Genomic DNA, 14472 nt, shown 5'->3' on the forward strand with positions numbered 1-14472 from the left:
ATTTGCATGAGGATATTTCAGGCGATGCATTATTGCACCCTAAGCAACTGTTATTCAACCTACACAAATCTGAAATTTGAAAATCAGCTATACTATTAATATCCAATCTATACTGATGTACTGGGTTTGTGCTATTTTGATAGTGGCGGGGCTACAGGGTGGTTTCTGTGAGAAGCTTCTAGAAGCTTCTTCCCCCATGTCTGGCAGAGCCAATTGCAGTGAGCTCCAGGACAGACCTGCTGCTGGCCAAGGCTGAGCTGATCAGGAGTGATAGCAATACTTCTGTATAATATATTTAAGAAGGAAAAAAAAGCTATTGGGCATAGGTAATTGTGGCCAGAGAAGAGCAGAGTGAGAACATGTGAGAGGAACAATGCTACAGACACCAAGGTCAGTGGAGAAGGACATGCAGGAGGTGATCCAGACACCAGAGCTGATACCCCTGCAGCCCATGGTTAAGGTAATGGTGAAGCAACTGTGCCCCTGCAGCCCATGAAGGTCCATGGGGATGCAGAGATCCTTCTGTAGTCTGTAGAAGAGACCCACAGAGCAGGCAGATACCTGATGGGAGACTGTGAACTGTAGGGAACCTGTGCCACAGATCTGTAAACCTGTGGAGAGAGAAGCCCTGGCACAGTTTTACTGGTAGGATTTGTGACCCCGTGGTGGACCCATGCGGGAACAGGCTGTGCCTGAAGGACTGCACCTCATGCAGTTCATGGAGAGCTGTTGCCCATGGGATGGACTTACATTGTAGAAGTTCATGCAGAACTGTCTCTCATGTGAGTGACCCCACAGTGGAGCAGGGAAACAGCTCCTCTCCCTGAGCATCAGCAGGAGCAGTGTGTGATGAACTGACCATAGGCCCCATTCCCTATCTCCCTGTGCCACTTGAGGGGAGGATGTAGAGCTTGGGAAGGAGGAAGGTGTTTTTTAAGACTTATTTTACCTCTCATTGTCCTGCTCTGATTTTGTTAGTAATAAATTAGATTAATATCCCAGAGCTGAGTCTGTTTTAACCATGATGGTAATCAGTGAGTGATGCCTCCTTGTCCTTATTTCAACACATGAATCCTTCATTATATTTTCTTTCTCCTGTTCACTTACAGAGGGGAGTGATAGAGCAGTTTTGGTGAGTGCCTGACATCCATCCAGGGTCAACCCACTACAGTTGAATATTAACTGATGTCTAAATTAGATACTGACTTTAAGAAGAGATAGAATATACATTCATTATTAGTTTGTGTAAATTCTGTTAATTAAAAAGAAAAAAGAAGATATTTAAAAGCATTTAAGTATCTAGAGTAAATGTCAAGGCTACTTTTAAGTGGGAAAAAGTCATTTTAAGATGAGTTTTGTTAGCTTCAAAACACACATAAGATCGTTGATTAATTTTTTAAAAAAACACAAGTTCATTAAATTGAAGTGTTTTATTCTATATCTTATACAATATTTTCCTTGGGAAAATAATTTTGTTGTAATTTGAAAATTTTAAATATTTGTGCATGAACAAGATATAGTAAAAATATGTCAGATAAAAATGAAATAAATGCAAGTGATGAGATTTATCAGATCACTGAAAAAATACATTATGAAACTAAGCTTTCATGAAAACAATAGTTACTGAAATCCACACAGAGTGAAAAAGATGTCAGTACCAAAAGTGAGTAGCGTACATTCAACTCAAAGGGAAAAGACTGGCAAAAATTCAGGAAAAAATGTGCTAGTGGCTTTACTATTATTCATGGACTGACATAAATACTCCTTTCGCAATTCCATGTACACACAAAAAGATTTGTAAAAAGGCTGGCTAACTCACTAAAAGATACAAATGAGTGCAAAGAGAAGAGAGCTATGTCATTTCCTCTTCATTTGCCATTTCATCCTTCTGAGAAGGTTATCCTCATCAAGAGACTGTAACAAGATTAAATGCCATCCCTCAGTGTTTGAGACAGATGTGACACATTTTCAGCTTAGAAAGAAAATGGGCTGACCATTTCAGTGGGATAGAGATTCCCTGAGGGACAGGATCTATTAAAACAGTTGACAAAATAAAAGATTTGATGGCCAGAAGCAAAGACGCACACAGTACGTGCAATATGTATTATTTTTCCTATGTGCAGAATCATGTTGGCAGGAGGCAGTGTCAGCCCAGCCTTACTGGTACTGGTATGTTATAGACAAAAAAGGAAGGTTATGTGTCTGAGCAAAGTCTGCACAGCTGAATTTCACACAGCTGTGTGTTAGTCTTGTCTCTTCTTTCTAGTGAGACTGAATCAGGCATTGCAGCATGAAATTTCTTGTCCGGCAAGGTGAATGTTGTACACACTCGGGTAGAAATGTATTTTTATCAAGGATAACTAATAGGTTTTTCTCTAAATAATTTATTTAAATAATATATGAAATATTGTAAGAGATTGAGTTCTTAAAGTAGATTACTGAAGTACTTGTGATTGCCTGCCTTTTGTGTTCACCAGGGTATGTACACATTTCTTCATAGGAGGTACATCTAGAATAAGAATTCAATGGATTTGGAAAGATCAGTTTCCCTAAACCTAAATTTAACCATATATTAAGGGCAAGTGTACCTGGAGATGTTCAGTTTGACATGTAAATTAAGAAAATAATTAAAATAATTATTATATGTTTATAATTGTTATAATAGTATACAAGATACAAATAATTATTGTATAAACATAAAAATATGGAAATTAACTACAGTGATTCATGTCTATTATGTAAATTATATACAGACACGAAGATCCACAGGAAAGTGAAGCCCGAGCTGTTTATACTTTTAAAGATTTACATCTTACCATGAGCATCTTCCTGGTCTATGATGCTTTTACCTGTTACTCTACTTCAGCCCTGCAGCCTCAGCTATGGAGTTTATGCCACTATAATTTTATGACCAAAGTGTTATACAGCCAGCCAAAATAAGACCTCTATAATAATATAACCCTTTATAATATAATAATAACATTTTAACTGAGGCTTTTGATTGTGTGTCTGAAGAGGTAATATGAGCCAGGGCATAGAACATTGAAAAATAGTCCGAGAGCAGGTGCCCAGGTTTTTATACAGCTGACAGTATGCTTTAGCCATTAGCCAAGACAAAAATCCTGCCTGTTTAAATTTCCTCTCTGACTCATGAACTATAATTAAAAGATTCAGTCCTGCACCTATTGAAATCAGTGAAATGACTACCAGTAATTTCAGAGGCCAGTGAATTAGGACCTAAATTCTCTCCTGCTCTCCTGGGACAAAGGGCCATATGGCAAGCTGACTGCTCTTGCTCACAGTCCTACCTTGGAGAGAGAAGAAAAGGCTATGTGATCAGACATGGGTACTCTGCACCTGCTCCCTTCTTTTTCAGCATCGCTTCAGAGTCGAAGCTGCTTTCATGGCTGCCGAGTATAGGAGGTGGAAGAGAGAAAGAGAAATAATGGCTAGCTGTATCTTTTCACTGTCATCACAATATTATGCATTTTATTCAGAGATACAGAATACACAGCTCAGATTTCCTGAAAAATAATTCTTTTAGTTTGGCCTTGTGGTTGTATCTGAAATGTTTTCTTTTTTATATGTTTCTATTGACTTCAAAAAATTTAGATTTTGTCTTAATTCTAATGCTGAATTATATGATATTTTCTAATTCTTCAGCTGCATTTTTTAATTCTGAATTTGCTAGTGTTTTCTTGCTTTGAAAAATAGAATGATATGTCATGATTATGATAGTAGAGTTTTTTTAATGGCTATGATTCTATGGAAAATATTTCACTATTATACCTGAAGACTCAATTTCTTCTTTATATGCAAGATGCCAACACTGATTAATCTTAATTTAAAGAAAATACTAGAGTTTTAATATTTAAATGAAATCTAGTGCTATAAGACTTATCCTATGTAGAACAAGGCAAATTAGTCACACAGTATTATTTCCTGAAATATATTATCTAATACCACAAATTAAGTATTGTAGGGCAAGATACTCTTAGGATTTTATTTTTCTACCTGTTGAATAAATGTTGTATTTGATTGATATAATATAGGTTTAAATCAGCATAATAAAAGTAGCAACAAGAAAAATCTAGGCCAGCTTATATTTTAGATTCATTATGTAGTTGAAAGAACACTTTGCCAAATATTACAGGGACTCAGATGACTTCAGGTGAAAGCTGCTAGTGAAAATACACATTTAGTAAGCCAATCACAAAATTATGCAACACAGAAAGTTTAGATATCTGTATTTCCTTCACAAAGCTATTACTTTTCCTAAAAAATTAAAAGGCAGAGCAGTTTGAGCTTGAAAATTTTTGGAAAAAAACCCAATAATCCCCCAGAAAAACTCCAAACCAAACACAAAACTAAACCACAGCATTATACCTTAACAATAGGCATAATCTTGAAGATATGCAGCATCATGAATTTAAGAATGTGACACAAAACCCAAAGGGCAAGAAAAGTCTGTTAAAATACTGTAGGGTAAATAGTTCTATTTAAGTATATCCTTAGTTATGGGAGATGCAGAACCTGCCTGTGGCAGCTTCCAGAAGGAATTTTGTTTCAGGCAAATAAAATCCGCCTTTAAGTTTTGAGTTGAGAATAGGAACATACAACTTTTCTACCAACCAGTTAGAAGGATCTAACTTCATCCTTCCTTCATCTCATTTTTTCTTCAGAGAACCTCATACCAAAAGCAATGAGAAGACTGTCCCAGCTTATCCACACTGTCCATCTGAGATGCAAAATGCCTTGAAATTTGTCAAAGAAAACATATGAAACAAACACATGAAAAGTCACCAAAACCTCTTGGAAAAAAAATAATAAAATGAAAGAAAAATAGAAAGAAAGTAAGTCAGTTGTATGGCACCAAATTATTTGCTGACTATTCTGCCATTTCTTTAAATAAAAATGATAAAATGATAAGCCCTTTTTACATTTGGATCACCCTTTACAAATGGAAGCATATCTTTCACCACTGTCTCAGTTAAAGTCAATAGAAATCAAGAGAAATTAATGAAGTTATGCACATTACCATACCAGTCTTCAGTTTTATTTTTGATACACTGCCCCCAGATATTATCATCTTAAAAATACTAGAAATTACAAAAATTCCAAGAAAAATAAACTTGGAATGCATTGGCATTCCTAAATTAATCTTTCTAAGTGTCAAACCCAAAGCAATTTCTTTACCAATATTTTATCTTTTTTTTCCCTGCTAAAAAGTTGAGAAAATAAATATTTTAGGAAAGCTTTATTATTAGGTTATTCAAAATTCAACTTAGCACTTGAAGCACCTTATGTGTCTTTTGTCCAATTGACATATCAATGTGACTCCAACATATCCTTTCTCTCTCCATCAGAGTATCTGTAGTGAAATTTAGGTCAGCTGTAACAAAAAGTTTCTGCTTTCCTGAGCCATAGGATCTGTTCATTCTATTGCAAATTATGTCATGCTCTCATGAGTTGCAGAAAGAAAAACCTGTCCTGTCTGGTTTTTTTTTTCATTGTTTTTTTGTCCTCTGTTTCTCTCTATATACCTGTATTTCATTTTATAGTTCCCAAAACTTTAACAAAGCTAAAAAAAGATATGCAAATTCTCATTGCAACTCAGTGGAACAATTTTCAATCATTTGAAATAAACTATTAGTAGTCTTCGATGAAAATACATTTCTTCCTAAGTGTATATGACATTCACCTGCCAGACAAGAAATTTCATGCTGCAAGTCCTTTCTTCTCTCCTTTCTCTGAATGGGCAAACTCCTCAACTAGTACCTCTGAAGTAAGAGTCAGAATCAAGTCCATTAGGTGTTTTACTAATATTACTTATAACACACATTTGAAGAACCAAAAAATAATTATTTATGCTCATTTAGACAATACATCAAAGATATTGAATTTAGGTCTATATGTGTGCAGTTAGATAATTTTTTTATGCACTGAACATATTTGAATCCTAACACGTTCAGTACACCAAGAAATTTCTTACATACAACACAGAGTGCAAAGAAATTCTGAAACTAAATATTTATATGTATTCTGAACTAATTTAAAGAAATAATAATCACCAGAATAATGCCACAGTTGTTTCAATCTTAATGTCATATATTTATATTTAAAATGTCATTATTTTAATAAAAGGAGCTTGATTATTAGACTATCTAACCTGTACAATTTGCTTCTATACTGTCCTTATATTGATATGATTTGTTAATGCTAACATCCAATTTAGGAGATTGGAGTTTTGAAGCCATAGGGAAAGGCTCAGTTAGGACCTGAGGATAAAAGAAGGTTGAAAAAATGCATATGTATGCAGTTACAGCTTATAGATTACAGTATGATTAATTTATTTGGGTTTTTGTCCTCAGAATGAGTTATAAAAATCAAGAAATTAATTTCTGTATGCAGCCATGTGATGAGTCAGAAAGCACTACCTCTATTTAGGGAGACATTAAAATAATTTTTAAAGGACTCTACACTCTGGTTAACTATGCTGGTAAAGGATTATGCAAATTTATGCTGTTAAGGTACAATACAAAGTTCCTTTGCCTAAAGTCATGTTTTTTCAATGCTCACTTTCTCATTATGTAGAAATTTGATTTTCTGTTTAAAAAATCATAGATGTGTAATATGCAGAAAAATCTCAGTGACTATCTGAAGTGAAAGTGATAATACTGTCTTTTAAGGCCTTAGGAATATAAATAAAAGCATCGTACTTTTTGGTAATATTTTATAACCTCCTGCTTTTATTCTCCAGAAGTCTAGTCATAGTACTTCAATATATAAAAGTTCCTGATACCTCGAAAAGCCCTAATTAACTGATGGGTATTGCTTACTTTAGTGCCAAACCAATCTATGCTTCTCTATGTTACCTGCAGATTTAATAGCCCCTTCTTTTCACTATTTTAAATAAATTATAAGAGATATAAACCATAATGAACACTAATAAAATTAATTTTAAAGCATTTCCATGTTATCTTCATGATTAAATAATTTTTCTTTTACCACCTTGTTACAAAGGAGCTCATATTAATCACACAAGGAAGCAAATCAGCCTCCAGCATTTTGAAAGTCAGCTTTGGTATGACCCCTTATTATGCTTTATCAATCAAGTGAAAGAAAGACAACTTTATTTCTAAAAAAATGCAAAATCAGTCTCTTATTAAGGACAAAGATATGTGTTGCTTCTGGAACTAAATCCCAGTGTTCAATCATGCTCAGTCACCTCTATTTAATTAGTAAGTCTGTCAGATGTATCAGTGTCAGAGCAGGAGGCCTGCTGTACAGCAGCCTTGGTGAAGCCACATAGAAAGGAATATCCGATTTCTAATCAATTTTTTCTCTTATATTTTTGTTTCAAAAATCTTCCTATTTTGCTTCATCCCTTTACTGACACAGCAATTAATCAACCAACATTTATATAGTTAGGGAACCCCTCATATCTAAACCTCTAAAGACAAGAAATAAATTATGCCTATTCTTGATTTGGTGATTCCTCAGGAACTGTATGAAAGGATGGACTTTGCCTTCCTCTTTCACAGTTCACTTTGTACCACATGTCCAACTGGTAAAATATGTAAGTTTTATGAGTGCACATATAAATTAATCCTTAAAATACTTAAATTATGCCACTGGAGCTTTTATTTCTATATCATCTTTGTATTTCTGCTCTTTTATTAATGACATCTGATGTGTCATAATCATATTAATTATTTAATTTTATATTCAACTTCTTTTTGCATGCATGCACGTTAGAAAGAGTGGCACCTGAGATACAAAATAGGGGATTTTTAACACAAAGGTAGAGTTGTGAAATCTGCATGAGGTGATGTGCAAGTAAAATGTAAATGAAGATAAACTCATGCTCTTTCAGAAACTCCTTGTTGTTGGGGAAGTGTCTCCACTGCTGTATTTCAGGAGGTAGCCCCAAATTCTATTCAAAATCATAGACTGGATAGCTAGGGCACTATTCAAAAATTAAGACTGTGGTCCCAGAAAAAGGACTTAGATTCCACGTTTATACACCTCAGAAAATTCTCTAATCTTTTTTTGAAAAACAAAACAAAACTAAATAAACAAGACACTACAGCTCTAATTTTTCCACAAGTAAACAAAGTGTTTACCCTTAGGAAATTCTGAGACTGTTTGAGTTGCCTGTCATTATTAGGTTCTTAGAAAATTGCAAAGCCTTGTACACTGGGTGGCCTGAGATGTTATGAAGACTTTAATAGCTAAATTCCACCTCACTCTACGCTCAGGTTCTTTGTGCTTGTGCTTTACTTATTATTTGGTATAAATTAATTTATTTAAAAGTGATTTGAAGACCTGTTACTCATGGCGTTTCTCATTTCCTGTATCCATTAGTTGCCTCAATGGTATAAGCTACGTAATTGCTGAATACTTGTAGTTGCAACTGAAAAATCAATGGAAATTAAGATTTGAAGGAATGAGGTGCTACACAGAGTTAATACATATTGCTGTGTGCTCCATACACCCCAGAATATGTAATTTTAAATGGTTATTCTTAAGTGGCAGACAGCTTGACCTTAAAAATTGGTCCTTCAACTCTTCCTTTGTAGAAATGGGATCGCATTAATTTTCTTATAACGCTGCTGTGAATGTAAAGTAGTTGATGCCTGTAAAAACTGTTTTGGTGGTGCATTAGTCCATAATTCTCTGTTCACAACAGTTTTCACATAACGTGAGTTGAATAAATTGTGAGATTTCAAATTGAACAATGAGTAGAATAACAATCTACAGTCATAGCTGATCAGTAAAATACTATATAAACTCCAACTAGATAGCAAATGAGAAGTATAAAAAGGTCCTTAAAGTCTATATCATAATGCACATAAACAAGAAATTCTGTCAACACTGTACATTCTAAATGACTGACAGACTACAACAATATTAAGGTTAGTATTTGATAGGAGGAGAAGAGATATCTTCATAAGAGACATGGATTTTAAAGATTTTTCTGAAAAGAAATTAAAAGTACAGTCATAGTGCAGTTTGTGTTTAGACTGTATGTAAATACATACATGCTACAGTCTAAACATAAGTTAGATATTTAAATTCCCACCATAGTCAGCAGAGATCAGAGTCTTGATTCATCTAATTAAGCATGGAGGTAGTTGAGATATCTAACAGACATGATTGTTGCAGATCTGGCATAGAGCCTATTGCAGACTCTCAGTGTAGCACTGGGATGACAGCTACTGTACCCTTAGGCATCTCAAATGGTATGAGACAGCTGTGACTGGGACACAAATAAAAGCAAAAGTAGTTGATTCAATTTCTGGAATTGATTCCAGCTTCCCAACAGGTCTAAGTTAAAAAGCAATAGTTGGTCAACTAGGCTTGTGTAAAAAATAAATCTTCCACACTCCTTAAATTTAATATACTAGTTTGTATACTCTCTTTAATATAGTAGTGTCTACACTTTCCCTGACAACACTGTGGTGTCAGGAATAAAACACGGGCCAAGGATTCTTCTCAACAGCTGATATGGATAAGGCCATTCTGTGTTAGGGAATTAAGGAATTAGACTGACCTGAACTATAGTATGTCAGTTAGATCTAGTCTGTATTTTCTGGTTTAGATATAAAGTGGTGTGTTCTAGTCACAATCTCAGCGGTTCTTCAGTGAGAATACTTTTTGAAACACCTGTTGTTTCCATGATCAATAGAAGTAAAGAACCTGGAGATAGACTTTAGATTCCATTCTCTGCTTTCAACAGTTAAACATAAATCTTCCTCCTAAGCCTTAGTCACAACTGAAAAGGGGTAAGTTAGCAAATACAATCTCAGTAAGTACAATGTACTATTTTTACAAGGTCAGTTAAGGCTAATGCTATTCATACTCACTTTGTAAATATTTGCCTAACAAAAATTATTTGGATTCCTCAGTTCACAAATTGTTCACAGGTGTACTGTACAAAAGATGTTTGTATTATCAAGAGAGGAGGAGTCTATTGACTCTTTCTACTTAAATAACATCTAAATTTCTTTCAAACTTCCTTCTGAACATGATACTATAATGCTTAAAATCTTAGAGATAAGCATGAAGAAAATGTGCCCGTAACTAAAAGAGCTTAGCCCTCATGAAGGATTTTTGCCCTCCGATACATGAATTTTCTTGAAGTTTGACACAATTCCAGCTTTTCTCACAGTACCTAGTGTTATGGAGAATGATAACAAAAAGTAGCCCTAATGAAAACAGGTGTAATTAACGTTTGGGGGGGTTTGTTTCTTTGTTTGTTTATTGGGTGTCTTTAAGGTGAACTGTTCAAGGCTAATGTGTGTTAATGATGTTCTTAAAAGTTAGAAGTTGAATATTGTCACATGATCTATGTGGATTTCAGTGCAGTTTAATATTAACTTTTCATTTCCCTGTGCTGATGAATGGGATGTATCTGAGAAAGATATTTTAATAAGTAAAGCAAAAGATATGTGTACAAGGAAAGTAAAATAAGGAATTAATTCACCATTTCCCAGGCAAGTGTTCAACCATCTCCAGGAAAGCAGGGCTCCATCACATGTAGTGGCTAGTTGTGAAGGCAAAGTCCATTACTGCAAACATACTCCCCCTTTCTTTTACACATTAATTCACTATCTTCAATCATTATTAATGATGCAGCTGACTTGTTTCAATTCTCTCCCCTACATTAGATGTTCTAGATTGCTTTTTTCCCTCACTAAAGCCTTTCCACATTGTGTAAATGCTTTAATATGTTTATCAGAATTACTGTCATCAGTCTCCACTACTGAAGGAACATTTTCAAAGGTTTAGGTTTGTAGTATAATATAATCAGGAAAGCCTAGGTAATTTTGAGATTTCCCAACTGATCCTATTGTGGTTTTGGTTTTGACTTATAGCATCTAAATTACATCTTTGCCTGCATGCATTCTCTACCAATTTATTGCACTGTAACTTATGTAATTTATGAGAACAAAATAAATACACCTCTTACTTAAAGCCAATACTTAATGGTCAATCTAATTTTAATCTCAACAGTTTAATTATCTTTAATCCAGATCGAATTATTAGAGAAAAGAAAAACAAATAAAATTGAAGACATAAACCAAACTGCAAGTCCAAAACCAGCCAAAGACAGACAAAAAAACCTCTCTGATGAACGACTTGATTAGAATTGCTGTGCTCACATTTCATGCATCTACTCCTTCCTTCTGCTGTTGTTATGCTCACACACTGCCTGTGTGATTCCTAAGCCCGATGCCCTCAGGGGGTGTGAGGGTGTGTTACACCAAGCTGTAAGCTTTATAAACCCTTTCCCATGAGAATATGGTATTATGGGGAAGTGCTTCTTGTCCATAGGTTCACTTGGGATTATTTCCATGCATTTTGTAACACTGCCTAGACCTTGATCTTTCTCCATTGCTCCACAGTTCCTCATTGTATCTTTATTTACTATACATGTCGGGGTTTATATACTTTAGATACTTGTTCTTTGGATACTTGTTTCCTGTTACAGCTGAAAAAAAAGGGCTTTGCCCAGCTTTCAAGGTTATATTTCTTTTATAACAAATAAATGGCTATTAGTGGTTTGTTTATAGTTCTGGAACTGTCATCACAAGTTTGTACTTCTGTAAATTGCTTTTTAATTTTAGGGCTGCAGAGCATTTATTTTACACAGAATAAGTGGTTTTATACATTATTTATGGTAATATTTCACCATATTAGAAACATTGCTGCAATGGGACTTCACAAAACAAAGCTGTACTAAAATTCAGTAATAATCATGGGGTTTAGGCAATGGGTGTTGCACACAAACAAGCTGAAACAAAGTTCTAACCAAGACCAAAGTAGGACCAGACATCGACAGAATACATACCCAGGCTTAGTCCCAAGGCCTCACAGAGTTATTATGGACTGTGGCCTGTAGCACGGACGGTATCATATTTGCTGAGTTAGAGGGTCACAGATCCCTGTGTCCAGGCTTGTTATTCTACCAATTTTTCTTGTATCAGCTGTTAGTGTCAAAAAGCAGAAGATGCCTTCAGGATGTTCACTCTTATTTGACTGCTTCCAGTCACCCTGTTGTTTTTAAGAATCTTGACTGAAGATTGGCTTTCAATATCTTTAAGGCTTCCCTGTTAGTGTGAGATTTTTCTAGTTCACCTTCTCCATCCAGAGGTTTGCCTGTGCAAACCTCATGAAATTGAATAGGGCAAGCGTACAAGGTGCTGCACATGGGTCAGGGCAATCACAAGCACAAATACAGGATGATCAGAGTATGGATTGAGAGCAGCCCTGAGGAGAAAGAGTGATATTTGACAAGAAGCTCAATATGACCTGGCAATGTGCATTTGCAGTCCAGAAAGCCAATTGTATCCTGGAAAGCATTAAAAGAAGGGTGGCCATCAGTCCAAGGGGCATGTTTTTTGCCCGTCTACTTCCCTTTTCTGTGCACACCCCTGGAGTTCTGCATACAGCTCTGGGGTTCCCAACAGAAGAAGGACATGTACCTGTTGGAGCAAATCCACAGGAGGGACACAAAGCAGAACACCTCTCCTATGAACACAGGCTGAGACAGCTTGGCTTATTAAGCCTGGAGAAAACTCTGAGGAGACCTTATTGCAGCCTTCCAAGTCCTACAAGAAAGATGGATAGGGACTTGATTTTCAAGTGCATGTAGCGACAGGACAAGAGGTAATGGTTTTAAACCGAGAGAGGGTAGGTTTAGATTAGATGTTAGGAGAAAGTTCATCCCTGCGAGAGTGGTGAGAGAGTGCAACAGGTTTCCCAGAGAAGCAGTGGATGTTCTATCCCTGGAAGTGTTCAAGGCCAGTCTAGAAGGAGCTCTGAGCAACTTGATCTGGTGGGAGGTGTCCCTGCCTGTGACAGGATCATTAGAATTACATGCTCTTTAAAGTTCCTTTCAACACAAGCTGTTTTATGGTTCTGATTTTTTTTTATGATTCTATGTCAGTATCTAACGGGGAAAGATGCAGATTATCTTACACTACAAGTTAGCAATCACCCTTTGTCACAACCCAGAAGCAGGTGTGATGTTCATTACAAATAATTGTCAGGCTGAACAAAAGCATCAGTCCATGTGACAAGGAACTCCTACGTTTCATTGTAAAATCATCTTAACTCCAGCAACTAGCTTCCTATTTAGTGTCATAAGTGCTGGATAACAAGCTCTAAACTTTTGCAATAAACTTTACCAAGCTCCCAACTCTCAGAACAAACTTCAGTGTATGGGTTCTTGACCCCCACATGTCCTCCCTGGATGGGGGAGAAAGTCCTTGCCAGGAATAAGAGACGAATGGGACTTTTGGATCTTGCTGGTCTTCAGATTGTTTATTATATCCTATCAATAATTTACATGCCGCCAACATAGCATGAAGCAGAGCAAGTAGCAAAAGACAAAAAGCATGAAACTCAAGGCCCTTTTAAAGGTAAATTACCCAATAGTTACTAAGTACATACATTATTTTTACTTTTCTACCAATGCCTAATGAACTATCCATTCACGTAGCCTGTACTGCAGCATTTTCTAACCAATCATTCTGTGCCACCAACGCTCCAGAAAATGAAGTAGGTGAAGAAGAAGGAAGAGACCTGAAAAATGACTGGGATCCTCCATCTTGCCTTCATCTACTTACCATACTAACAAACATAAAAACTCTAAATTTTTCACCCTGTAACAAACTATATATTATACTACCATCTAACTCACACCCTTGTAGATTCTAATTCATCCCAAAGCCTTGGCAGCTTTCTCCATGGGCGAAGGTTAAAAACAGTGTTTTCCTGCGGGGATGGATCCTTCAGGAGAGGCAGAGAAACATTTCCTGCACTTTGGATTCCAACATTTCAGATATGAAATAAGGAGTAGAATATGATTGCTGCACTTGCTGGGATAAAACAAGAGAGACGAGAATAAGAAAAAGAAAAAGAGAGAAAGAGGAGGAAAAAGACCAGTCCTTAGATCCCATGTCCTTCATGCTGGAATTGGACTCAAGGAAAAAAAGAAAGAGAGAGAGGGGGACTGATCAGTTTACAGTTTACCTTGTTTACCTGGTATATGTCTCTTACATAAAATAAATTTTTTGTACCATCTGTGCCATATGGCTCACACATGCACAGTTAGCCATTTAGAGCCCTCCAGGAAATGAGTGGGGGGAAACTGGGAGTCTGTGGTGGTTCTGAAGCCCCTTTTAGAGAGGTACCTGGGACTCAACCCTTCCCTTGATGCAGGTGCACTGAGCATGAGTCTCAAGGCAAACTTGAGAGCCTAGAAACTAGAAAGGAATTTGGCTCAGAACAGCACTGCCCACCTCCACAGGACCCTCTCTTCCAATCAAAACTCTCCTGTTGCAACAGTCAGAATGCTTCAGACAAATGATGCGGACATGTTTATGTCTGGTCCTTCACGCTGCTTTCTCTTGAATTCCACACTATGTCTCACCTCTTTCCACTTCCAATAGGGACTGAAAT

This window comes from Corvus brachyrhynchos, unplaced genomic scaffold (assembly GCF_000691975.1).
Source record: "Corvus brachyrhynchos isolate BGI_N302 unplaced genomic scaffold, ASM69197v1 scaffold12, whole genome shotgun sequence".
In the NCBI taxonomy this organism is placed as follows: domain Eukaryota; kingdom Metazoa; phylum Chordata; class Aves; order Passeriformes; family Corvidae; genus Corvus; species Corvus brachyrhynchos.